Genomic DNA, 26,843 nt, shown 5'->3' on the forward strand with positions numbered 1-26,843 from the left:
CGCCCACGTGACCAGCCCCTCCCTCCCCCGCCCACGTGACTAGCCCCTCCCCTCCCCCGCCCATGTGACCAGCCCCTCCCGTCCCCCGCCCAAGTGACCAGCCCCTCCCCTCCCCCGCCCACGTGACTAGCCCCTCCCCTCCCCCGCCCACGTGACCAGCCCCTCTCCTCCACCGCCCACGTGACCAGCCCCTCCCCTCCCCCGCCCACGTGACCAGCCCCCCCCCCCGCCCACGTCACCAGCCCCTCCCCCGCCCACGTGACCAGCTCCTCCCCCCCGCCCACGTGACCAGCCCCTCGCCCGCCCACGTGACCAGCCCCTCCCCTCCCCTGCCCACGTGACCAGCCACTCCCCCCCCCCCGCCCAAGTGACCAGCCCCTCCCCTCCCCCGCCCACGTGACCAGCCCCTCCAACCACCGCCCACGTGACCAGCCCCTCCCCCCGCCCACGTGACCAGCCCCTCCCCTCCCCCGCCCACGTGACCAGCCCCTTCCCTCCCCCGCCCACGTGACCAGCGCCTCTCCTCCCCCGCCCACGTGACCAGCCCCTCCCCTCCCCCGCCCACGTGACCAGCCCCCCCGCCCGCCCACGTGACCAGCCCCTCCCCCCCCCCGCCCACGTGACCAGCCCCCCCCCCCACCCACGTGACCAGCCCCTCCCCCCACCCACCCACGTGACCAGCCCCGCCCCTCCCCCAGCCCACGTGACCAGCCCCGCCCCTCCCCCTCCCCCAGCCCACGTGACCAGCCCCTCCCCCCCCACCCACCCACGTGACCAGCCCCCACCCCCCCCCACCCACGTGACCAGCCCCTCCCTCCCCCCCACGTGACCAGCCCCGCCCCTCCCCCAGCCCACGTGACCAGCCCCGCCCCTCCCCTCCCCCAGCCCACGTGACCAGCCCCGCCCCTCCCCCACCCACGTGACCAGCCCCGCCCCTCCCCCAACCCACGTGACCAGCCCCTCCCCACCCACGTGACCAGCCCCGCCCCTCTCCCTCCCCCAGCCCACGTGACCAGCCCCGCCCCTCCCCCAGCCCACGTGACCAGCCCCGCCCCTCCCCCAGCCCACGTGACCAGCCCCACCCCTCCCCCACCCACGTGACCAGCCCCCCCACGCTGCTACTGCTGCGGCGGCGTTCTGGCGTTTGTCCCAAGCGGGTTGGCTGCAATGAAGCGGTGAAGACACCGAACAGTTCCACTGCTACAATTAGCGCGCTGAGGCGCTGCAGTTGCACTATGTGTCCACACGGTGGCGCTGCAGCAACCATGTTAAATTTCTTCTTAGGTTTTTTCCGGTAAAGTCACGTAGGTAAAACATCAAAATGAATGAAAATAAAATAAAAAATCACGACGTTTCGGAGGCAACACAAGTCTCCGTCATCAGGTGGGACCGTCACAGCCAGATTAGCTGCATCAAGTGAGGCCATGATTCAAGATGTAATCCCTTAAAAGCGAGTTGAAGGGGGAGGGAGAGGGAGGGGGGAGCTCATCAGACTATGGTAGCCAATGAAAGGAACGTATCGGGAGGGAGGGGGGGCGAGGCCAAAAGGGTGGGCGATGGACGTGGAAGCGCTTGTGCGCAAGCGGCCAATTACTGCACACGCCAACACAATGGAGCGATTGTGCGCTAGCGGCCAGCCACTGCACCCGCCAACACAATGGGCAGAGAGGAGGAGGGGAGGTCTAATACACATGATAGACAAAAGAACGAAAATGCCCATGTTTATACCAATGCTGGCTGAACAATGAAGAGAGTACTGTTAAAATAACTTGGGATGTTAACACTCGGTAAAGTACAGTAAAATAGTGCCTGTCAGATAAGATGGTCCAAAAAATTTGTGATTAAGTCTTTTTTGCGTGGTTGATAACATCTTTCCAATGATTACTAAGTTTGTACCCATCATCACGGTTGAATGTATGTCTGTGTTTGTATATTTGTATGGCTTCTGACGTCACCGCTCAGCGTGACCTCATCGGCGTCAAACGCCAGGGGGAGGTGCCTCGTTAGTGACGTCATGTCACTCACCCCCGACCACCGCGCTCTTGAGCGTGACGTCACATCCACTCAGCCGCTGCCGATACCTGTCCCAGTGCCAATCCTTATTTGGGCAAAGCCACGCCCGGTGACTGGCGGCTCATTAACATAATTTATTCGTGAAGTCGTCGCGAGTTTCGAGCCGCTCATTGTGGGGAGGGGAGTGTCATCGTACACCGCAAGTGACGTCATGTCACCTGCTGCCGCGTGACGTCACGAGGGACCGGGAAGTTTCCGCTCGGCCCGTGCACTGAAATCCGAGGTGAGATTCTCATCGCGGTTGTGGTGATTGTGGTTGTTGTGGTGGTTGTTGTTGTGGTGGTTGTTGTTTACCGAGGTAGCGCCTCGCTCTCTCTCTCGTAGGGATGTCAATTGAGTAGCAGCGAGCATGGAAGCGATGTCCACTTTGGAACTTTACAACGCGGGGCCTTGCCTCCTGCCCTCGCCTGGTCGCGTTTGCTTCAATTCTCTCGCTTATTCTTAGGTTTTTTCGGTAAAGTCACGTAAAAAAGTAAAATAAAAAATCACGACGTTTCGGAGGCAACACAAGCATCCGTCTTCAGGTGGTACCGTCACAGCCACGACAGCTGTATCAAGTAAATGAGAGATTGCAGTAGCTACCACTCCGTTTATATAATGGTTGGAGAAGATCGTGGTGCAAGGGGCGCATTATTAATATGGTAAGGTGAGGCTTAAGACTAAGAATAGACTGCATAACAAAGGCTGAGCCTTTGTTGTGGAGAGGTGCGGTTTGTGACTCAACCTGTGGCAGGGATACCACCACTAAACATGGTAAAACTGTAATAGTTGTCTGTCAAATAAGATTGGCAAATAAGTGTAGTTAAATCTTTTTTGCGTGGTTGATAACATCTTTCCAATGATTACTAAGTTTGTACCCATCATCACGGTTGAAATTATGTCTGTGTTTGTATATTTGTATGGCTTCGTGCACAAACCTTTGATGGTAGCCAGGAGGCTTGCAGAGAACCTTGGTCTCGGAAAAGACAATTTCATGAGAGCCCACCGAGTTGTAGCAATGATCGGCAACGGCCGAAGAATCAGTTCTGCCGTGTTTCAGATCTGACTTGTGCTCGCGGACACGATCAGAAACATGACGTTTCGTTTCTCCAATGTAGCAATCACCACAAATGCAACTCAATTTGTAGACTCCAGGATACTGTAAGTCAGGAACGACATCCTTCACAGATGGAATCAAATAACGGATATTATGCACTGTACTGAATCGGACTTGGATCTTATGTTTGTTTAGAATTTTGGAGATCTTTTTGGTCACGCCTGCTATGTATGGCAACGTGATAGTTTTGGTTGGAGTTTCATGTGGCTGTTTCTGTATGGTGGGAGAAACAGCTTGGCGGATAGTGCGGTCAGAGTATCCGTTCATCCTGAGGGCCCGATGTACATGACTTAATTCACCGGCCAAGTGGTGTTGGTCAGAAATGCCATTGGCTCTGCGGTATAGCGTTTTGATGAGAGAATTCTTTTGAGAGGGATGGTGGTACTTGAAACCGGATTCCCACCACCACCCATCTCTCTGCCCCTTTCTCTACCCCCCTCTCTCTCTCTGCCCCCCTCTCTCTCTATTTAAGGCCTCGACACAGAGGCGTTGTTTCTGTGTGTGTCTCTGTGTGTCTCTGTGTGTCTCTGTGTGTCTCTCTGTCATCTCTCTCTGTGTGTCTATGTGTCATCTCTCTCTCTCTCTCTGCTTATGTGTCTGTCTATGTGTCTCCGTGTCTCTCTCTCAAATTGAGCAATCTTTGGAAGAACGTTATCAACCAGGTGGGCTGTTGACTGTTATGTTAGCCGACTCTCTGTGTTGTATTGCACTACATTTCTAAGTTTACTAGGTTTTTTTTCTCTTTCATTTGTACCTGATGATGATTGCTTGTGTTGCAATCGAAATGTCGTATGCTATTATTTTATTTATTTATTCTACGTGACTTTACCGAAAGAACCAAAGAGTTTCTTCTAGATTTGAAGCTTTCGTGACTGCAATGATTCATATTCTTAGGTTGTTTCGGTAAAGTCACGTAGGTAAAACATTAAAATTAATGAAAGTAAAATAATATAAAATAAAATATTTTATTTTATTTTACTTTCATTAATTTTAATGTTTTACCTACGTGACTTTACCGAAAGAGTATCTTGCTTAAGTTTTAATTTCCCTTCACCTGGCTCGCTACTTTGTAACTTGTTTTGTTTTAAATATTCACAGTTTTTTTTCATTTTTTACCAGGCCACGCCCGCTTGAGCTGCTGTACCGCTCTTGTGTTCAGAAGCGACCTGCCCACAACAACAATAACAACAAGGTGAGGCTCGTCAACAGCGTGGCGGTGTTCACTCTAGACGCGTGGCGGTGTTCGCTCTAGACGCGTGGCGGTGTTCGCTCTAGACACATGGCGGTGTTCACTCTAGACACGTGGTGGTGTTCACTCTAGACGCGTGGTGGTGTTCACTCTAGACACGTGGCGGTGTTCGCTCTAGACGCGTGGTGGTGTTCACTCTAGATACGTGGCGGTGTTCACTCTAGACGCGTGGCGGTGTTCGCTCTAGACACGGCGGTGTTCGCTCTAGACGCGTGGTGGTGTTCACTCTAGATGCGTGGTGGTGTTCACTCTAGACACGTGGCGGTGTTCGCTCTAGACGCGTGGCGGTGTTCGCTCTAGACGCGTGGCGGTGTTCACTCTAGACGCGTGGTGGTGTTCACTCTAGACACGTGGCGGTGTTCGCTCTAGACGCGAGGTGGTGTTCACTCTAGATACGTGGCGGTGTTCGCTCTAGACGCGTGGCGGTGTTCACTCTAGACGCGTGGTGGTGTTCACTCTAGACACGTGGCGGTGTTCGCTCTAGACGCGTGGTGGTGTTCACTCTAGACGCGTGGCGGTGTTCACTCTAGACGCGTGGTGGTGTTCACTCTAGACACGTGGCGGTGTTCGCTCTAGACGCGTGGTGGTGTTCACTCTAGATACGTGGCGGTGTTCACTCTAGACGCGTGGCGGTGTTCGCTCTAGACACGGCGGTGTTCGCTCTAGACGCGTGGTGGTGTTCACTCTAGATGCGTGGTGGTGTTCACTCTGGACGCGTGGCGGTGTTCGCTCTAGACGTGTGGCAGTGTTCACTCTAGACGCGTGGCGGTGTTCACTCTAGACACGTGGTGGTGTTCACTCTGGACGCGTGGCGGTGTTCACTCTAGACGCGTGGCGGTGTTCACTCTAGATACGTGGCGGTGTTCGCTCTGGACGCGTGGTGGTGTTCACTATAGACACGTGGAGGTGTTCACTCTGGACACGTGGAGGTGTTCACTCTGGACGCGTGGAGGTGTTCACTCTGGACACGTGGAGGTGTTCACTATAGACACGTGGCAGTGTTCACTCTAGACGCGTGGCGGTGTTCACTATAGACACGTGGCAGTGTTCACTCTAGACGCGTGGAGGTGTTCACTCTGGACACGTGGAGGTGTTCACTATAGATGCGTGGAGGTGTTCACTCTGGACACGTGGCGGTGTTCACTATAGACGCGTGGAGGTGTTCACTATAGACGCGTGGCGGTGTTCACTATAGACGCGTGGAGGTGTTCACTCTGGACACGTGGAGGTGTTCACTATAGATGCGTGGAGGTGTTCACTCTGGACACGTGGAGGTGTTCACTATAGACACGTGGAGGTGTTCACTATAGACGCGTGGCGGTGTTCATTATAGACGCGTGGAGGTGTTCACTATAGACGCGTGGCGGTGTTCACTCTGGACACGTGGAGGTGTTCACTATAGACGCGTGGCGGTGTTCACTCTGGACACGTGGCGGTGTTCACTATAGACGCGTGGCGGTGTTCACTATAGACACGTGGCGGTGTTCACTATAGACGCGTGGATGTGTTCACTATAGACACGTGGCGGTGTTCACTATAGACGCGTGGAGGTGTTCACTATAGACACGTGGCGGTGTTCACTATAGACGCGTGGAGGTGTTCACTATAGACGCGTGGCGGTGTTCACTATAGACACGTGGCGGTGTTCACTATAGACGCGTGGAGGTGTTCACTATAGACACGTGGCGGTGTTCACTATAGACGCGTGGAGGTGTTCACTATAGACGCGTGGCGGTGTTCACTATAGACACGTGGAGGTGTTCACTATAGACGCGTGGAGGTGTTCACTATAGACACGTGGAGGTGTTCACTCTAGACGCGTGGCGGTGTTCACTATAGACACGTGGAGGTGTTCACTATAGACACGTGGCGGTGTTCACTATAGACGCGTGGAGGTGTTCACTATAGACGCGTGGCGGTGTTCACTATAGACGCGTGGAGGTGTTCACTATAGACACGTGGCGGTGTTCACTATAGACGCGTGGAGGTGTTCACTATAGACGCGTGGCGGTGTTCACTCTGGACACGTGGAGGTGTTCACTATAGACACGTGGAGGTGTTCACTATAGACACGTGGCGGTGTTCACTATAGACGCGTGGAGGTGTTCACTATAGACGCGTGGCGGTGTTCACTCTGGACACGTGGAGGTGTTCACTATAGACGCGTGGAGGTGTTCACTATAGACACGTGGAGGTGTTCACTATAGACACGTGGAGGTGTTCGCTATAGACACGTGGAGGTGTTCACTATAGACGCGTGGCGGTGTTCGCTATAGACACGTGGCGGTGTTCACTATAGACACGTGGAGGTGTTCACTATAGACACGTGGAGGTGTTCGCTATAGACACGTGGAGGTGTTCACTATAGACACGTGGCGGTGTTCACTATAGGCGTGTGGAGGGGAAACCCGGGGATCGGGAAGGAAATCCACGCGACCACGGGGAGAGAGAGAGAGACACGTAAACTACAAATATACAGCAGGCGTCAGGGTCGGGATCGAACCCACGACTTCCTGTATGCCAGGACAGGTAGTTAACATCTCACCACAGAGAGACACGCAGCCTCGGCTGTGTTGGTTGATCCTCAATGAATTACTTGGTGGAGTGAGGAAGCATTAATACTGAGCAGGTGAAGGTGGCCAGGCGTGGGTCTGGATACACCACCACCTGTGAACCATGCTGCCAGTGTGTGAGAGTGGTGGAGCCAGTGGGGGTGGGGTGGCACGTGCCCCCCCAACGATCCGATAGAAATCCGTAATTTCGATAGGATCATTGGGGTTTATTAGTAACTAGCTTCACTACCCGGCTTTGCCCGGGACTTGGATTCTTGTCTTGGATTAATTTAATATTCCCTCATAATTCAATGAAAAACCCTGAAAAAATTGATGCTTGCAAGAAGGAAGCCGAAACACTTCAATTTACCTAAATCGGATGTTTTCACTCAAGGAAATTCAACCTGAACCCACTGCTACGTCAGGTCGATTTTTGCCACTCGGGAAGGGAATGACGCGGCGCTCGCTTAGACATTCCAGACAGCATAAGCTGTGAAAATTTCATGACGCCAGAGCTCAGCGTTGGAGAGTTTTTGCTGCTGCACACAAACAAACACGTGTAAGTTCTGCTTTATATTTAAGATGGCAGTTGTACCCGTTCTTCACACGGATTAGGATTGAAACTCCGAGAAGCCAATGACTTAATCGGCCAGGAGCGAAGCGCCACCTAAAATCTCCCGGCACGCTGTGAACAGCTGTAGAAGTACGGCGCGCAAAGAGCCATGTGGTAGGGGGGTAAGCATTGCAGAGCGCTTAGCTCAGGTGTGATGCGGGTTGACGCCACATACGTCATGGTCATTTCCCCCCCCCCCCCCCCCCAAAATACAAAAGTTTATTTTTCTTTCCTGAAGGCATCAACACGTTCAGCGAGCGCGATGACGATCACACGCGTCGAATGAAAAGCAAGGGACAAGTCCTTTCTCACTAACAACTCCTTTCTCACTAACAACTCCTTACTTAATAACAAATCCTGTAATTTTTCATTGCTGGAGGGGTTTCCCCCCCCTACCTGAAAATCCTGGCTCCACCTCTGAGTGTGTGACAGTGTCAAGTTTGTATTTGCAGTAAAGTCTATTAACTCTATTGAGCACAGAGGTTATATCAAAACGGTAGTTTATTTTAGTTTTCCTCTGGAACTCTTTGTAAGAATGGAGTCAGGAAGTGATCACAGCACACACGTGCAGCAGCTGAAGTCAGAACTGCTCATCCCAGCAATTAAGGACATCTGTGCCTGGCTTCACACCTCTAAGTTGCGATTGAACATTAATTATGCATTTGTGCATGACACAAATAGTATTATTTTCAACACCCTTTGCTATGTCAGCTGAATTTAGCTTTCATAAACATTTATTTTGAAGCCAAACAGCTGAAATTGTGTGCTCTAAGTTTTGGGTTAACGTTCATTTTGAAGATACGAGGGCTTCCAGGCATGTTTATGACCATTTGCCCTCTCATTGTGTACCATAACAGCCCATGTGATGAATTTTGGACACTTCTTTCACTATATCATGAATATATGAATAAGTATAGACGTGTAAGTCATGTGTGACTGTATATGCATTCCTCTGTGCATCGATACTGATGTGTAGATGGTGTGGATATTCCCTTTTTTCTGTCTGCAGTTGTCGCTTCCTCTGCAGAATTTGTCTGATGGAGCAAAGGCACTCGGTGCGGCTCGGTGCAAAAAGGCATCAATGCGACCGGTGTGCATACAGCACGGATCGTCCTAAATATTTTACACAGCACCAGAGAACTCACACAGGAGAGAAACCCTTCAAGTGCAGTGTGTGTGGGAGGGCGTTTGCATGTTCAGCTACTCTTGTAACACACAAGAGAATACACACGGGAGAGAAACCCTTCAAGTGCAGTGTGTGTGGGAAGGCGTTTACACAGTCATCTGCTCTTGTAATACACAAGAGAACACACACGGGAGAGAAACCCTTCAAGTGCAGTGTGTGTGAGAAGGCGTTTGCACATTCATCTGCTCTTATAAAACACCAGAGAACACACACGGGAGAGAAACCCTTCAAGTGCACTTTGTGTGGGAAGGCGTTTTCAGATTCATCTGCTCTTGTAAAACACCAGAGAACCCACACGGGAGAGAAACCCTTCAAGTGCAGTGTGTGTGGGAAGGCGTTTGCACGTTCATTTACTCTTGTAAAACACCAGAGAACACACACGGGAGAGAAACCCTTCAAGTGCAGTGTGTGTGAGAAGGCGTTTACACTTTCACCATATCTTCAAAGACACCAGAGATCACGCAAGCATCAGAAGATCCACCAGGAGTGGAGTGTGAAATCAGCTTGTGAAAGTCAAAGTGCCTCAATGAGCCCATCCCTCATCAAACAAGAACCGGAAGAAAATCCCAGCTTCGACGCTTTTAAAGAAATCAAGGTGAAATATGAAGAGGTGAAATGTGAAGACGTGATGGTGAAGAGCAAAGAAGTGAAGGTAAAATGTGAAGATGAAGATTCAACTCCCAAATCGGACTTTCACATCGATGGAGGCAACGTGAAGCAGGAGGAGAATTCTGACTGTGAGGCAGAGCGAGGCAACTCCCAGCAGTTTGTGGAAGTGGAGGTGTGGGTTGACTTCCTCCGAGACAATACAAAGTCAAATGGAGACCCGGGAGATGCGTAAGCCTTAGACCAGTGGTTCTTAACCTGGGTTCGATCGAACTCCTGGGGTTCGATCGAACCCCAGGGGTTCGGTGAGTCAGTCTCAGGGGTTCGGCGGAGGTTTAGACACACACCTGACTCATGATTGTGCAGCAGTAAAACATGTACCTATGTTTTGAATTTGAAAAAATAATTATATTTTTCCAATTAAGAAGGGTTCTGTGAATGCGCATATGAAACTGGTGGGGTTCAGTACCTCCAACAAGGTTAAGAACCACTGCCTTAGACGATGCCGCTCCAATAGATGCACCTTTGTCACAGTCCTCTAATGACAAGAATGTGAAGTTGAACACTCAGTTCCTAGGTTCAACCTGCAGGGTAAGAGCGGCCAGTCTTTGTGGACCTGTGTATTGGATAGATCTCTATCCAGGACCGAGATCCAATAAGCTCCAAAGCATTCACTATGTTATAATTGCATTTATATGGTGCTTGATTAATTGTCCCAGCAACTATTATTCTTAGGTTTTTTCGTTAAAGTCACGTAGGTAAAACATTAAAATTAATGAAAGTAAAATAAAACAAAAATAAAATTCACGACGTTTCGGAGGCAACACAAGTCTCCGTCATCAGGTGGGACCGTCACAGCCGAATTATCTGCATCAATTAGCTGCATCATCAGGTGGGACCGTCACAGCCGAATTAGCTGCATCACTTGATGCAGCTAATTCGGCTGTGACGGTCCCACCTGATGACGGAGACTTGTGTTGCCTCCGAAACGTCGTGAATTTTATTTTTGTTTTGTTTTTATTTTTGTTTTGTTTTATTTTACTTTCATTAATTTTAATGTTTTACCTACGTGACTTTACCGAAAAAACCTAAGAATATGAATCATTGCAGTCACGAAAGCTTCAAATCTAGAATGCCCCAGCAACTCTTGAGTTTTGTATCGTATCTCGTCTCAAACACTCGAAGAGCATCTCCAAGTAGCAGCTGCCCCTGTGTGGCACAAGGTGGTGGCCCTTTACCGGCCTGCATGTGGACAAGAGCCTGTCAGTAGGGGGCGATGGTTGATGTGGCATCTCAGTTGTGGAGTGTATATATGCTTTTTTTCAAAATTCATGTTAAGAATAATTCGGCCAATATTTTTTAAATAAATGAATAAAACCAGCACTCGACCCGCAAGCACCAAGCAAATGGAGGTCGTAAAATGCCATTAAATAATAAACTCGGAGCGGGGGAAGTGGCTCTCGCAGAGTTTTATTGCAGTTGCCCATCTGTTTTCCACGGATGAAAAGATGGCTTGAGGAACCAAATTATCACCCCCAATAACGTAGAACAAACACGCACACGGACACGTACAACCCCCCCCCCCACAGCAAAGCGACATCAAAGGAAACTTGGGTCCTTTATGAGAAGAGAGAAAGAGGCGAGGGAATTATACAGTTTTTAGCACGAACACGGATCGTGTGAGCTCAGCTTCGCGAGGGAGCAGGGGCGGCAGTTCAGTCTCGCGAGTCAGCAGGGGCAGTATTCTCGCGACGGAGGCTTGCGAGGGAGCAGGCACCGACATCAACCATGGGAGTCGCGTCTCGCAGAGAGAAGGGGCGATGCGTTGTTAAGAGCTGAGTACAGCATGAGCCGACAAGAGTATCGCTGAAAGTTTTATGCTACATTCATCCTGATGTGTTGAGTCGCTCGCAAAGTCAAGGATTGCGACAAGTTGTATTGTACTAAGCTTTCACAGTTGTTTAAGAGCTGTGCGAATACACTCTTTGGTTCTTTTCGGTTAAGTCACGTCTACAAATAAAATAATAAATTAAAATAACATATTACGACGTTTCGATTGCAACACAAGCAATCATCATCAGGTATAAAAGAAATAGCAACACAAATCTAACTAGAAAAACTATAGACAGACATACAAGCAGACAGACATCACAACGGCACACAGAGAGAGAACACACATGTTATTTTAATTTATTATTTTATTTTTAGACGTGACTTAACCGAAAAGAACCAAAGAGTAATTCCTGCAGTCACGAAAGCTCCTAAATTAAGATTGAACCACTTCTACGGGGAAGTTTTAAGCTTATCCTTTTTCTTTCTGGCTATTTGTTCTCTCTGCCTGTGTCATCTCTTTGGAATTTTCACACTTAAAATTCTAACTTAGCAAATTTTGAAACACGTAATCAACCAGGCTATGCGTTAATTGTGTGTTAACCGACTCTCTGTGTTGTATTACATCACATTTTGATATTTTGCTAGGTTATTTAATTTTCGTGTGCCTGTCTCCTAATTTTCAATTTTGCGTGCCTGTTCCACATTGTCATCTTACTTGCAACAGCAGTACGTGGCCGTACACTCACGGATATGCTAATTCTCTCTACCCCCTCCCTCTCTCCGTCCCCGCCCCCCCTCTCTATATTTAAAGGACCGTCACAGAAACGACCCCTCTCTTTGTGCCGATGTGTGTTCTCTCTCTGTGTGCCGTTGTGATGTCTGTCTGCTTGTATGTCTGTCTATAGTTTTTCTAGTTAGATTTGTGTTGCTATTTCTTTTATACCTGATGATGATTGCTTGTGTTGCAATCGAAACGTCATAATATGTTATTTTAATTTATTATTTTATTTTTAGACGTGACTTAACCGAAAAGAACCAAAGAGTAATTCCTGCAGTCACGAAAGCTCCTAAATTAAGATTGTGCGAATACAATTCACAAATTTTGAGAGTGAGTGCCAGCGGGCAAGCAGCGCCAGCGAGAGCGCCGTGGGCTCGACCATACACACCACCAACACAGAAGCCTCGAGAGAGCAGAAGCTTGCAACAGGAGAAGACTCCAGCAACAGAAGAAGGGCCAGCAATCAACCAGGGTGGCGAGGCTCGCTGAGTAGCGATGTGCTACCCAGTGCGAATTCAGCGCTGACTGAAGAAGTATCGCTCGAAAGCCATTCTGCCCCGAGTGCCCGCTCCCACGAGCCGCTGCAGTTCGAGTTGAGCTGACGAGAATTCCAGCAATCATCCTCGAGAAATGGCGGAAAGCGCCAAACATCGACCAAGCCAGCATCACAACGCCAGCCGCGCCATCGAGCAAGGGCAGCTGCCAGCAGACGAGCGACAAGAGCGACCGAGCATCTTCAAGGACAAGCATCGTGTCAACGCAGCTCATCCAGCTGCGGAGAGAGACGGCAGCTAATGGCAAACACGCCCCTAGTGGGAGAGGGAGCTCTCCGAAGCCGTTCGTATGACACGCCTGCATTCGCACGCCAACACGCATCGCCGGCATCTGCCTGACGCAAAGAATTGATCGAGGGAACAAAAACCACACGCACATATACAGTGAGGGAAAAAAGTATTTGATCCCCTGCTGATTTTGTACGTTTTCCCACTGACAAATAATCAGTCTATAGTTTTAATGGTAGGTTTATTTGAACAGCGAGAGGCAGAATAACAACAAAATCTAGAAAAACGCATGTCAAAAATGTTATAAATTGATTTGCATTTTAATGAGGGAAATAAGTATTTGACCCCGTCTCAATCAGAAAGATTTCTGGCTCCCAGGTGTCTTTTATACAGGTAACGAGCTGAGATTAGGAGCACACTCTTAAAGGGAGTGCTCCTAATCTCGGCTTGTTACCTGTATAAAAGACACCTGTTCACAGAAGCAATCAATCAGATTCCAAACTCTCCACCTTGGCCAAGACCAAAGAGCTCTCCAAGGATGTCAGGGACAAGATTGTAGACATACACAAGGCTGGAATTGGCTCCAAGACCATCGCCAAGCAGCTTGGTGAGAAGGTGACAACAGTTGGTGCGATTATTCGCAAATGGAAGAAACACAAAAGAACTGTCAATCTCCCTCGGCCTGGGGCTCCATGCAAGATCTCACCTCGTGGAGTTGCAATGATCATGAGAACGGTGAGAAATCAGCCCAGAAATACACAGGAGGATCTTGTCAATGATCTCAAGGCAGCTGGGACCATAGTCACCAAGAAAACAGTTGGTAACACACTACGCCGTGAAGGACTGAAATCCTGCAGCGCCCGCAAGGTCCCCCTGCTCAAGAAAGCACATATACATGCCTGTCTGAAGTTTGGCAATGAACATCTGAATGATTCAGAGGAGGTGCTGTATTTTTAGTATAGTGTGTTTATAATATAATTTTATGTAGATATCCACATTTACTTAAGATTTTTCTTCTGCAGTTTTTTTTGAAAATGCAATATTTGATATCTCAAAAACCTGATGTGATAGACAAAAACTGATGCCAGATTTGGAATCAGCACCCAAAAATTACCTTAAAAACGTTGGAATACCTTATGCCAGAAAAAGTGTGTTGACCAGTGTAATGCGACCCTAGACAACAAAGCTAAGCCTAATCATCATAACTGCCCTCATTAGCTGTACACCAATAAGGTTCCACATGTGGCTTGCACTGAATCAATGACGCACTCCCAGAACGCTGTGCTAGTTATAGTTTGTGTAAAACATTCCTTTGTTTCGATAAATGAAAGCTGTCGTGTCTGCTGATCTGCTTCATAGCATGGAGGTAATTTTAAGAGCACATGTGAAATGCATTTTTGGTACAGGTTTGTATTCGGTTACAAGTAGGAGCACATCTAGTAGATACATTCTCCACAACAACACTCATTCGAAATTTGCATGAAGTCTTATATGTTGGCGAACTAGGACAAGAAATGGTCCTTGCCGATTAACGTCTGGATGTTCACAACCATCGGTTGAAGCAAGCCTCGACCGCCTGCAGCCCCCTCACAACCATTTACGGCCTTGGGCCAGGAAAGTGATGAAAAAAATTGCACACGAACGACGCATCCACGCAAGCTCCCGATGCTCCGTTTTGAAGTTTTAAAATGAAACAACTTTGAATTGTATTATGTTTAGAATTAGATAATTGTATTTCTTCATTAACGCTTATATCATTTTACATCTGGAAGACTTCATTGAAAACGACATTTCGTGTGAATTTTCTCTAGTTAAGTAGATGGCCTTACTGGGGTTCGGTTCGATGCGGACTTTCACCTGGTTGGGTTCGCGGGGTGGAGATGAGGCGAGACAGAGCTGGCCGTGCCAGAAGACCGCCGTCTGCAGATCGATTCCAACGCGATCGAACGTCTGTCCCTGCTCCTCCGTCGTTCATGCAGGGGGCGCGTAGGTTTACAGCGCCCCCTGCATGAAAGTGATATAAAGTGCAGGGTTCATCACAGAGAGATGAAGTGCGCTGATATAACAGTACTAGTGGGAAGTATCCGGCGTTGCCCGGGTGAAAAAGACACACACATGGACTTAGACACACACATACAGACATTCGCTTCAGATACACACACATGGAGTTAAACACGCAAATCGACGTACACACATACAGCGACTCGAACACACACGTAGACTCACACACACATGGACCTAAGCACACATGGCTTTATACACATCGACTAAGAGACACACACATGGACTCACACAGCAATCCCCGATGATGCCACAGCTCGAGCAATTCTCTCTGGCGAGCCTTTGCGAGGAGCAGTTTCAAAACAAAGGTCTTCCCAGTACTGGCAGGTGCATCAATGATACAAATGACTCGATTTGTAGTCTCAATGTCTTCCAAGATTTCCGTGTAGGCTTCTGTTTGTGCATCCATCAGCTTTGGTTAATTTTCCTAAATAAATGTGTAATATAGTAATTACGTCGGGAGACCACTTGACGGGCAGCACACTTTTATTAACACCCACTTAGCCACAATAACACGTGTAGCCAACTACAGCCTACGCTACGCGTTCCACCCGGCTACACACACACGGGCTCTCCGGCCCCGTAGCTTCCAGGGGAACTCACAGACCCACCCCGGCTGGGGTATGGGTCCCGACCACTGGGTCCCACAGCCGGCCCTCACAAGGACGTCCGGCCCCGGGTCCCACGGTCTCGCCTCTGAACCACACAGTGTCCCGGCCCTTACAAGGACAGCGGGGCTAGGGGTCTCAGGGCCCTATTTCTTCCTCCTCCGTCTTCTGTTTTCACTGGTTACCCACTCGCCGAGTGCTGCTGCACATCGCCCTATATAGTCCTCCGCTCCAGGGGGCGGGGCCTATGCGGACCGCGATGTGGACATCTGCCTGCGGACCGCGATGTAGCCACACCCGACACGCTCTCACACGATCCCTCCCCTTGTCAGCACGCACCACCACTACACCACGCGATGTAGCCACACCCGACGCGCTCTCACACGATCCCCCCCTGCCAGCGCGTACCGCCACTACAAATGTAAGAATCTGTCAAGCATAATAGCATATTTCACGTAGGATCTCTTGAGCAAGGGCATGCAGGTTGTCCCTGTAGGGTGTTGGTAGTCCCATAGATGTGAAGTATTTTCCAGCAATGGAGTGCAGTTTGTGTGCTGATTTCTTTTGGGATCTGAAAATTTCATTGTGAAATTTCCCATTTTTACGTAATATATAGAATACTAATGCTTTAACAAAATGGAGGAATTCACTTTTTATTGGAAAATCTAGCTATGAAAATGTAGCAAATTTCATGGTGAAATTTCTCACTTTAATTGTAATATATAGGCTACCTCGTCTAAACACAACCGAGGAATGCACTTTTTGTTTAAAAATACATCTGTAAAAATTAGTTCAATTTTAGCCAAAAACGGCAATTTCCTGTTTGGGATGTGAACATTTCATCGTGAAATTTTCCACTTTTAATCTAATACATAGCATACTAAGGCTAAATACAATGGAGAAATTAACTTTTGTCGACAAATAAGGCTGTGAAAGTTGGGCTTATTGAGCCTAAAATCGGCACAGTATGCCGATGAACTTTTTTATATTCGAAAATTTAATGCATTAAATTCCCCACTTTTTAACGTAATATATAGGCTACTCAGGCTATAAACACAACCAAGGAATGCACTTTTCGTTGAAAAATAAAGCCAGGAAAATTGGGCCAATTTTGCCAAAAAACGGCATCGGTTAGTATGGCGATTTTCTTTTTATGGACGTGAAAATGTCAAAGTGAAATGTCGCCAGCGGTGTGCTGGAGAGCCAAGCCACGACATCTACAAAGTGCTGCTCATAGCGAGTAGCAGCACCGGTGGAGGTCGTCACGGCACACACAGAGGGGGTGGGTGGCCAGCACCACGCCCGGCCGCCTTTGTCTCCCCAGTGCTAGTGATGTTGACACACTGCACCGGGGACTCGTTTGAGGCTGAGTCGACGTAGGGGAGGCTCAGGACCGGCTCAGAAAGTCGTCACTGGCGGTGTTGGCCACGAGCGGGAATGGAACTCGGCTGGTCGGTGCGGAGCGCAGCGTTCACCACGACACTGCCGCTCCCCTTCTGTCAACAAACTTGAACTCTGACCCAGCTCTCTGACGTCACAGCGCCGCGTGATCTCATCGGCGTCAAACGCAACGGGGAGGTGTGCCTCGCTAGTGACGTCATGTCACCTACCCCGACGACCGCGCTCTTGAGCGTGACGTCACCTGCGCTCGGCCGCTGCCGATATCTGTCCCAGTGCCAATCCTTATTTGGGCAAAGCCACGCCCGGTGACTGGCGGCTCATTAACATAATTTATTCGTGAAAGCTGTAGCGAGTTTCGAGCCGCTCATTGTGGGGAGGGGAGTGTCATCGTACACCGCAAGTGACGTCATGTCACCTGCTGCCGCGTGACGTCACGAGGGACCGGGAAGTTTCCGCTCGGCCCGTGCACTGAAATCCGAGGTGAGATTCTCATCGCGGTTGTGGTGATTGTGGTTGTTGTTGTGGTGGTTGTTGTTGTGGTGGTTGTGGTGGTTGTTGTTTACCGAGGTAGCGCCTCGCTCTCTCTCTCGTAGGGATGTCAATTGAGTAGCAGCGAGCATGGAAGCGATGTCCACTTTGGAACTTTACAACGCGGGGCCTTGCCTCCTGCCCTCGCCTGGTCGCGTTTGCTTCAATTCTCTCGCTTATTCTTAGCTTTTTTCGGTAAAGTCATGTAAAAAAGTAAAATAAAAAATCACGACGTTTCGGAGGCAACACAAGCTTCCGTCTTCAGGTGGTACCGTCACAGCCACGACAGCTGTATCAAGTAAATGAGAGATTTGCAGTAGCTACCACTCCGTTTATATAATGGTTGGAGAAGATCGTGGTGCAAGGGGCGCATTATTAATATGGTAAGGTGAGGCTTAAGACTAAGAATAGACTGCATAACAAAGGCTGAGCCTTTGTTGTGGAGAGGTGCGGTTTGTGACTCAACCTGTGGCAGGGATACCACCACTAAACATGGTAAAACTGTAATAGTTGTCTGTCAAATAAGATTGGCAAATAAGTGTAGTTAAATCTTTTTTGCGTGGTTGATAACATCTTTCCAATGATTACTAAGTTTGTACCCATCATCACGGTTGAAATTATGTCTGTGTTTGTATATTTGTATGGCTTCGTGCACAAACCTTTGATGGTAGCCAGGAGGCTTGCAGAGAACCTTGGTCTCGGAAAAGACAATTTCATGAGAGCCCACCGAGTTGTAGCAATGATCGGCAACGGCCGAAGAATCAGTTCTGCCGTGTTTCAGATCTGACTTGTGCTCGCGGACACGATCAGAAACATGACGTTTCGTTTCTCCAATGTAGCAATCACCACAAATGCAACTCAATTTGTAGACTCCAGGATACTGTAAGTCAGGAACGACATCCTTCACAGATGGAATCAAATAACGGATATTATGCACTGTACTGAATCGGACTTGGATCTTATGTTTGTTTAGAATTTTGGAGATCTTTTTGGTCACGCCTGCTATGTATGGCAACGTGATAGTTTTGGTTGGAGTTTCATGTGGCTGTTTCTGTATGGTGGGAGAAACAGCTTGGCGGATAGTGCGGTCAGAGTATCCGTTCATCCTGAGGGCCCGATGTACATGACTTAATTCACCGGCCAAGTGGTGTTGGTCAGAAATGCCATTGGCTCTGCGGTATAGCGTTTTGATGAGAGAATTCTTTTGAGAGGGATGGTGGTACTTGAAACCGGATTCCCACCACCACCCATCTCTCTGCCCCTTTCTCTACCCTCCTCTCTCTCTCTGCCCCCCTCTCTCTCTATTTAAGGCCTCGACACAGAGGCGTTGTTTCTGTGTGTGTCTCTGTGTGTCTCTGTGTGTCTCTGTGTGTCTCTCTGTCATCTCTCTCTGTGTGTCTATGTGTCATCTCTCTCTCTCTCTCTGCTTATGTGTCTGTCTATGTGTCTCCGTGTCTCTCTCTCAAATTGAGCAATCTTTGGAAGAACGTTATCAACCAGGTGGGCTGTTGACTGTTATGTTAGCCGACTCTCTGTGTTGTATTGCACTACATTTCTAAGTTTACTAGGTTTTTTTTCTCTTTCATTTGTACCTGATGATGATTGCTTGTGTTGCAATCGAAATGTCGTATGCTATTATTTTATTTATTTATTCTACGTGACTTTACCGAAAGAACCAAAGAGTTTCTTCTAGATTTGAAGCTTTCGTGACTGCAATGATTCATATTCTTAGGTTGTTTCGGTAAAGTCACGTAGGTAAAACATTAAAATTAATGAAAGTAAAATAATATAAAATAAAATAAAATATTTTATTTTACTTTCATTAATTTTAATGTTTTACCTACGTGACTTTACCGAAAGAGTATCTTGCTTAAGTTTTAATTTCCCTTCACCTGGCTCGCTACTTTGTAACTTGTTTTGTTTTAAATATTCACACAGTTTTTTTTCATTTCTGACCAGGCCACGCCCGCTTGAGCTGCTGTACCGCTCTTGTTTTCAGAAGCGACCTGCCCACAACAACAACAACAAGGTGAGGCTTGTCAACAGCGTGGTGGTATTCACTCTAGACGCGTGGTGGTGTTCACTCTAGACACGTGGCGGTGTTCGCTCTAGACGCGTGGTGGTGTTCACTCTAGACACGTGGCGGTGTTCGCTCTAGACACGTGGCGGTGTTCACTCTAGACACGTGGCGGTGTTCGCTCTAGACGCGTGGTGGTGTTCACTCTAGATACGTGGCGGTGTTCACTCTAGACGCGTGGTGGTGTTCACTCTAGACACGTGGCGGTGTTCGCTCTAGACACGTGGCGGTGTTCACTCTAGACACGTGGCGGTGTTCGCTCTAGACGCGTGGTGGTGTTCACTCTAGATACGTGGCGGTGTTCACTCTAGACGCGTGGCGGTGTTCGCTCTAGACACGGCGGTGTTCGCTCTAGACGCGTGGTGGTGTTCACTCTAGATGCGTGGTGGTGTTCACTCTGGACGCGTGGCGGTGTTCGCTCTAGACGTGTGGCGGTGTTCACTCTAGACGCGTGGCGGTGTTCACTCTAGACACGTGGTGGTGTTCACTCTAGACGCGTGGTGGTGTTCACTCTGGACGCGTGGCGGTGTTCGCTCTAGACGTGTGGCAGTGTTCACTCTAGACGCGAGGCGGTGTTCACTCTAGACACGTGGTGGTGTTCACTCTAGACGCGTGGTGGTGTTCACTCTGGACGCGTGGCGGTGTTCACTCTAGACGCGTGGCGGTGTTCACTCTAGATACGTGGCGGTGTTCGCTCTGGACGCGTGGTGGTGTTCACTATAGACACGTGGAGGTGTTCACTCTGGACACGTGGAGGTGTTCACTCTGGACGCGTGGAGGTGTTCACTCTGGACACGTGGAGGTGTTCACTATAGACACGTGGCAGTGTTCACTCTAGACGCGTGGCGGTGTTCACTATAGACACGTGGCAGTGTTCACTCTAGACGCGTGGAGGTGTTCACTATAGACGCGTGGCGGTGTTCACTATAGACGCGTGGAGGTGTTCACTATAGACACGTGGCGGTGTTCACTATAGACACGTGGAGGTGTTCACTATAGACACGTGGCGGTGTTCACTCTGGACACGTGGAGGTGTTCACTATAGACGCGTGGCGGTGTTCACTCTGGACACGTGGAGGTGTTCACTATAGACGCGTGGCGGTGTTCACTCTGGACACGTGGCGGTGTTCACTATAGACGCGTGGCGGTGTTCACTATAGACACGTGGCGGTGTTCACTATAGACGCGTGGAGGTGTTCACTATAGACACGTGGCGGTGTTCACTATAGACGCGTGGAGGTGTTCACTATAGACACGTGGCGGTGTTCACTATAGACGCGTGGAGGTGTTCACTATAGACGCGTGGCGGTGTTCACTATAGACACGTGGCGGTGTTCACTATAGACGCGTGGAGGTGTTCACTATAGACACGTGGCGGTGTTCACTATAGACGCGTGGAGGTGTTCACTATAGACGCGTGGCGGTGTTCACTATAGACACGTGGAGGTGTTCACTATAGACGCGTGGAGGTGTTCACTATAGACACGTGGAGGTGTTCACTCTAGACGCGTGGCGGTGTTCACTATAGACACGTGGAGGTGTTCACTATAGACACGTGGAGGTGTTCACTATAGACACGTGGCGGTGTTCACTATAGACGCGTGGAGGTGTTCACTATAGACGCGTGGCGGTGTTCACTCTGGACACGTGGAGGTGTTCACTATAGACGCGTGGAGGTGTTCACTATAGACACGTGGAGGTGTTCACTATAGACACGTGGAGGTGTTCGCTATAGACACGTGGAGGTGTTCACTATAGACGCGTGGCGGTGTTCGCTATAGACACGTGGCGGTGTTCACTATAGACACGTGGAGGTGTTCACTATAGACACGTGGCAGTGTTCACTATAGACACGTGGTGGTGTTCACTATAGACACGTGGAGGTGTTCGCTATAGACACGTGGAGGTGTTCACTATAGACACGTGGCGGTGTTCACTATAGACGTGTGGAGGGGAAACCCGGGGATCGGGAAGGAAATCCACGCGACCACGGGGAGAGAGAGAGAGACACGTAAACTACAAATATACAGCAGGCGTCAGGGTCGGGATCGAACCCACGACTTCCTGTATGCCAGGACAGGTAGTTAACATCTCACCACAGAGAGACACGCAGCCTCGGCTGTGTTGGTTGATCCTCAATGAATTACTTGGTGGAGTGAGGAAGCATTAATACTGAGCAGGTGAAGGTGGCCAGGCGTGGGTCTGGATACACCACCACCTGTGAACCATGCTGCCAGTGTGTGAGAGTGGTGGAGCCAGTGGGGGTGGGGTGGCACGTGCCCCCCCAACGATCCGATAGAAATCCGTAATTTCGATAGGATCATTGGGGTTTATTAGTAACTAGCTTCACTACCCGGCTTTGCCCGGGACTTGGATTCTTGTCTTGGATTAATTTAATATTCCCTCATAATTCAATGAAAAACCCTGAAAAAATTGATGCTTGCAAGAAGGAAGCCGAAACACTTCAATTTACCTAAATCGGATGTTTTCACTCAAGGAAATTCAACCTGAACCCACTGCTACGTCAGGTCGATTTTTGCCACTCGGGAAGGGAATGACGCGGCGCTCGCTTAGACATTCCAGACAGCATAAGCTGTGAAAATTTCATGACGCCAGAGCTCAGCGTTGGAGAGTTTTTGCTGCTTCACACAAACAAACAGGTGTAAGTTCTGCTTTATATTTAAGATGGCAGTTGTACCCGTTCTTCACACGGATTAGGATTGAAACTCCGAGAAGCCAATGACTTAATCGGCCAGGAGCGAAGCGCCACCTAAAATCTCCCGGCACGCTGTGAACAGCTGTAGAAGTACGGCGCGCAAAGAGCCATGTGGTAGGGGGGTAAGCATTGCAGAGCGCTTAGCTCAGGTGTGATGCGGGTTGACGCCACATACGTCATGGTCATTTCCCCCCCCCCCCCCCCAAAATACAAAAGTTTATTTTTCTTTCCTGAAGGCATCAACACGTTCAGCGAGCGCGATGACGATCACACGCGTCGAATGAAAAGCAAGGGACAAGTCCTTTCTCACTAACAACTCCTTACTTACTAACAACTCCTGTAATTTTTCATTGCTGGAGGGGTTTCCCCCCCTACCTGAAAATCCTGGCTCCACCTCTGAGTGTGTGACAGTGTCAAGTTTGTATTTGCAGTAAAGTCTATTAACTCTATTGAGCACAGAGGTTATATCAAAACAGTAGTTTATTTTAGTTTTCCTCTGGAACTCTTTGTAAGAATGGAGTCAGGAAGTGATCACAGCACACACGTGCAGCAGCTGAAGTCGGAACTGCTCATCCCAGCAATCAAGGACATCTGTGCCTGGCTTCACACCTCTAAGTTGCGATTGAACATTAATTTATGCATTTGTGCATGACACAAATAGTATTATTTTCAACACCCTTTGCTATGTCAGCTGAATTTAGCTTTCATAAACATTTATTTTGAAGCCAAACAGCTGAAATTGTGTGCTCTGAGTTTCGGGTTAACGTTCATTTTGAAGATACGAGGGCTTCCAGGCATGTTTATGACCATTTGCCCTCTCATTGTGTACCATAACAGCCCGTGTGATGAATTTGGGACACTTTTTTTTACTATATCATAAATATATGAATAACTATAGACGTGTAAGTCACGTGTGACTGTGTATATGCATTCCTCTGTGCCTCGATACTGACGTGTAGATGGTGTGGATATTCTTTGTTTCTGTCTGCAGCTGTCGCTGCCTCTGCAGAATTGGTCTCATGGAGCAAAGGCACTCGGCGCAGCTCGGTGCAAAAAGGCAACAATGCGACCGGTGTGCATTCAGCACGGATCGTCCTGGAAATTTGACACGGCACCAGAGAACTCACACAGGAGAGAAACCCTTCAAGTGCAGTGTGTGTGGGAAGGCGTTTACACAGTCATCTGCTCTTGTAATACACCAGAGAACACACACGGGAGAGAAACCCTTCAAGTGCAGTGTGTGTGGGAGGGCGTTTACACGTTCAGCTCATCTTGTAAAACACCAGAGAATACACGCGGGAGAGAAACCCTTCAAGTGCAGTGTGTGTGGGAAGACGTTTGCACTTTCAGCTCATCTTGTAGCACACCAGAGAACACACACGGGAGAAAAACCCTTCAAGTGCAGTGTGTGTGGGACGACGTTTGCACTTTCAGCTCATCTTGTAGCACACCAGAGAACGCACACGGGAGAAAAACCCTTCAAGTGCAGTGTGTGTGGGAAGGCATTTTCACATTCATCTACTCTTGTAATACACCAGAGAACACACACAGGAGAGAAACCCTTCAAGTGCAGTGTGTGTGGAAAGGCGTTTACACGTTCATCTACTCTTGTAATACACCAGAGAACACACACGGGAGAGAAACCCTTCAAGTGCAGTGTGTGTGGGAAGTCGTTTATAAATGCATCTTCTCTTATAGCACACCAGAGAACACACACGGGAGAGAAACCCTTCAAGTGCATTCCGTGCGGGAAGGCGTTTGCTCAGTTAGCACATCTTCAAAAACACCAGAGATCACGCAAGCATCAGAAGATCCACCAGGAGTGGAGTGTGAAATCAGCTTGTGAAAGTCAAAGTGCCGCAATGAGCCCATCCCTCATCAAACAAGAACTGGAAGAAAATCCCAGCTTGGACACTTTTAAAGAAATCAAGGTGAGATATGAAGAGGTGAAGGTGAAATGTGAAGACGTGAAAAGCGAAGAAGTGAAGGTAAAATGTGAAGATGAAGATTCAACTCCCAAATCGGACTTTCACATCGATGGAGGCAACGTGAAGCAGGAGGAGAATTCTGACTGTGAGGCAGAGCGAGGCGACTCCCAGCAGTTTGTGGAAGTGGAGGTGTGGGTGGACTTCCTCCGAGACAATACAAAGTCAAATGGAGACCCGGGAGATGCGTAAGCCTTTGACCAGTGGTTCTTTACCTGGGTTCGATCGAACCCCAGGGGTTCGGTGAGTCAGTCTCAGGGGTTCGGCGGAGGTTAAGACACACACCTGACTCATATGATTGTGCACCAGTAAAACATGTACCTATGTTTTCAATTTGAAAAAATATTTTATTTTTCCAATTAAGAAGGGTTCTGTGAATGCGCATATGAAACTGGTGGGGTTCAGTACCTCCAACAAGGTTAAGAACCACTGCCTTAGACGATGCCGCTCCAATAGATGCACCATTGTCACAGGCCTCTAATGACAAGAATGTGAAGTTGAACACTCAGTTCCTAGGTTCAACCTGCAGGGTAAGAGCGGCCAGTCTTTGTGGACCTGTGTGTTGGGTAGACCTCTAACCAGGAGCGAATGCCAATAAGCTCCCAAGCATTCAATGTTATCAATTGCATTTATATTGTGCTTGCTTAATTGCCTCGGCAATTCGGAGTTTTGTATCGTTTCTCGTCTCAAACACTCGAAGAGCATCCCCAAGTAGCAGCTGCCCCTGTGTGGCACAAGGTGGTGGCCCTGCACCGGCCTGCATGTGGACAAGAGCCTGTCAGTAGGGGGCGATGGTTGATGTGGCATCTCAGTTGTGGAGTTTGTAGGTAATGTTTAGAATTTTTATCAATTTTGACCCAGACACCAGCATGCAATGGCCGACTCGTTTTGAATGGTGCATTAGTATGTTGTACATACACTGTTAAGCAGACGGTGCGTATTTTTTTAAATTAGCTTCTTGTTAATGCAATGTAACCTAATGCAGTATATTTCAGTGCAGTAATTCAATTTTGTTAATATGCCTGTCACTAATTTTGAATGAATACTTGTCTGATTGTGTGCGTACATGTACCATTTTGTCTATAAGGGTCAAACATTGAATAAGTGATGTTAGGACACAGTGTGTGTTTTGCAAGTAACCTGTACAGATCACTCAGGTGAGGCTCATTGTTCTTGTGATACAGGTCAAAGGGTTTTTTTGTGTGTTCAGGAAGCGTCTCCCTCTGGAGCAACTCATTGTCTTTGAAATAGGGAGCACACTCGGATCATTCATCTGTTACAAGGCAAACCACTTAAAGTTACACGTAGAGGAGATACATTCTCAACAACACGAATTAAAAATTTATGTGACTTTACCGAAAGAACCAAAGAGTATGAAAGACGTCTTGTCTGCTGATGTTGTTCATGTCCGTGTACATCGATATCCCACATGGCTTACACTACACACCACACACAATGAAATAAATAGAAACTAGAACGACTTCTGGGGATGGACAAAGATCGAGGAATCTCTTTCAATGGAGCGAGTTCAGCGAGTTCGATTCAACATCTCTGTTCGCCTCTGTGTGTCTCTCTGCCTGTGTTTTTTAGTCTCTGTGTATCTTTTTCAGTCTCTGTTCCTCTTGTCTGTGTCTGTCCACCTGGTCTTGTCTGTGTGTGTGTCTATCAGCGTCTATCCAACCGTTGTCAACGATTGTCAGTAGCAGCAGGCGCCCGTTCAACTCCCACGGTTACATGACACTCAAACTTGCTCCCAACACACAAAGATCGCCCGTATAGCCTGGCACCGGGGGTGAGTGGGAGGGGGTAGAGACACCTAGCCTGGCACCGTGGTGGTGATGATTTAACAAGCAGAGAGAGACAGAGAGAGGGGGGGTGAGTGGGGGTGGGTACAGACACCTAGCCTGGCACCGGGGGGGGGGGTGAGTGGGGGGAGGTACAGGCACCTAGCCTGGCATCGTGGTGGTGATGATTTAACAAGCAGAGAGAGAGACACAGAGAGAGAGGGGGGTGAGTGGGGGGGGAGGTACAGACACCTAGCCTGGCACCGGGGGGTGAGTGGGGGGGGTACAGACACCTAGCCTGGCACCGCTGGTGATGATTACCTCCCGTGGCCACCAGTCCCTTCGCACTCACAAATGACTCCCCTGTTATTATTCGTAAGTGGGGTATGCGGGGGGGGGGGGGGGTGGTGTTCGTAAGTGGGGGTATGCGGGGGGGGGGGGTGGTGTTCGTAAGTGGGGGTATGCGGGGGGGGTGGTGTTCGTAAGTGGGGGAATGCGGGGGGTGGTGTTCGTAAGTGGGGGTATGCGGGGGGTGGTGTTCGTAAGTGGGGGAATGCGGGGGGTGGTGTTCGTAAGTGGGGGAATGCGGGGGGTGGTGTTCGTAAGTGGGGGAATGCGGGGGGTGGTGTTCGTAAGTGGGGGTATGCGGGGGGGGTGGTGTTCGTAAGTGGGGGAATGCGGGGGGTGGTGTTCGTAAGTGGGGGTATGCGGGGGGGGTGGTGTTCGTAAGTGGGGGTATGCGGGGGGGGTGGTGTTCGTAAGTGGGGGTATGCGGGGGGGGTGGTGTTCGTAAGTGGGGGTATGCGGGGGGGGTGGTGTTCGTAAGTGGGGGAATGCGGGGGGGTGGTGTTCGTAAGTGGGGGTATGCGGGGGAGTGGTGTTCGTAAGTGGGGGTATGAGGGGGGGGGGGTGTTC

General features: G+C 49.2%; 2 long non-coding RNA genes across 2 annotated transcripts; both read left to right on the forward strand.

Annotated features, from left to right (window-relative positions):
• Window positions 1-2,178: 2,178 nt before the first annotated feature.
• Window positions 2,179-14,115, forward strand: LOC144739728 (uncharacterized). Its single transcript, XR_013589493.1, has 3 exons — window positions 2,179-2,296; window positions 4,289-4,361; window positions 8,593-14,115. It is a non-coding gene; the product is annotated as an uncharacterized LOC144739728 (long non-coding RNA).
• A 1,847-nt stretch (window positions 14,116-15,962) lies between these two features.
• Window positions 15,963-25,624, forward strand: LOC144739729 (uncharacterized). Its single transcript, XR_013589494.1, has 3 exons — window positions 15,963-17,318; window positions 19,326-19,395; window positions 23,151-25,624. It is a non-coding gene; the product is annotated as an uncharacterized LOC144739729 (long non-coding RNA).
• Window positions 25,625-26,843: the final 1,219 nt, after the last annotated feature.

The sequence above is a fragment of the Lampetra planeri genome, unplaced genomic scaffold (genome assembly GCF_965212315.1).
Source record: "Lampetra planeri unplaced genomic scaffold, kcLamPlan1.2.h2 scaffold_168, whole genome shotgun sequence".
Classification (NCBI taxonomy): Eukaryota; Metazoa; Chordata; class Hyperoartia; order Petromyzontiformes; family Petromyzontidae; genus Lampetra; species Lampetra planeri.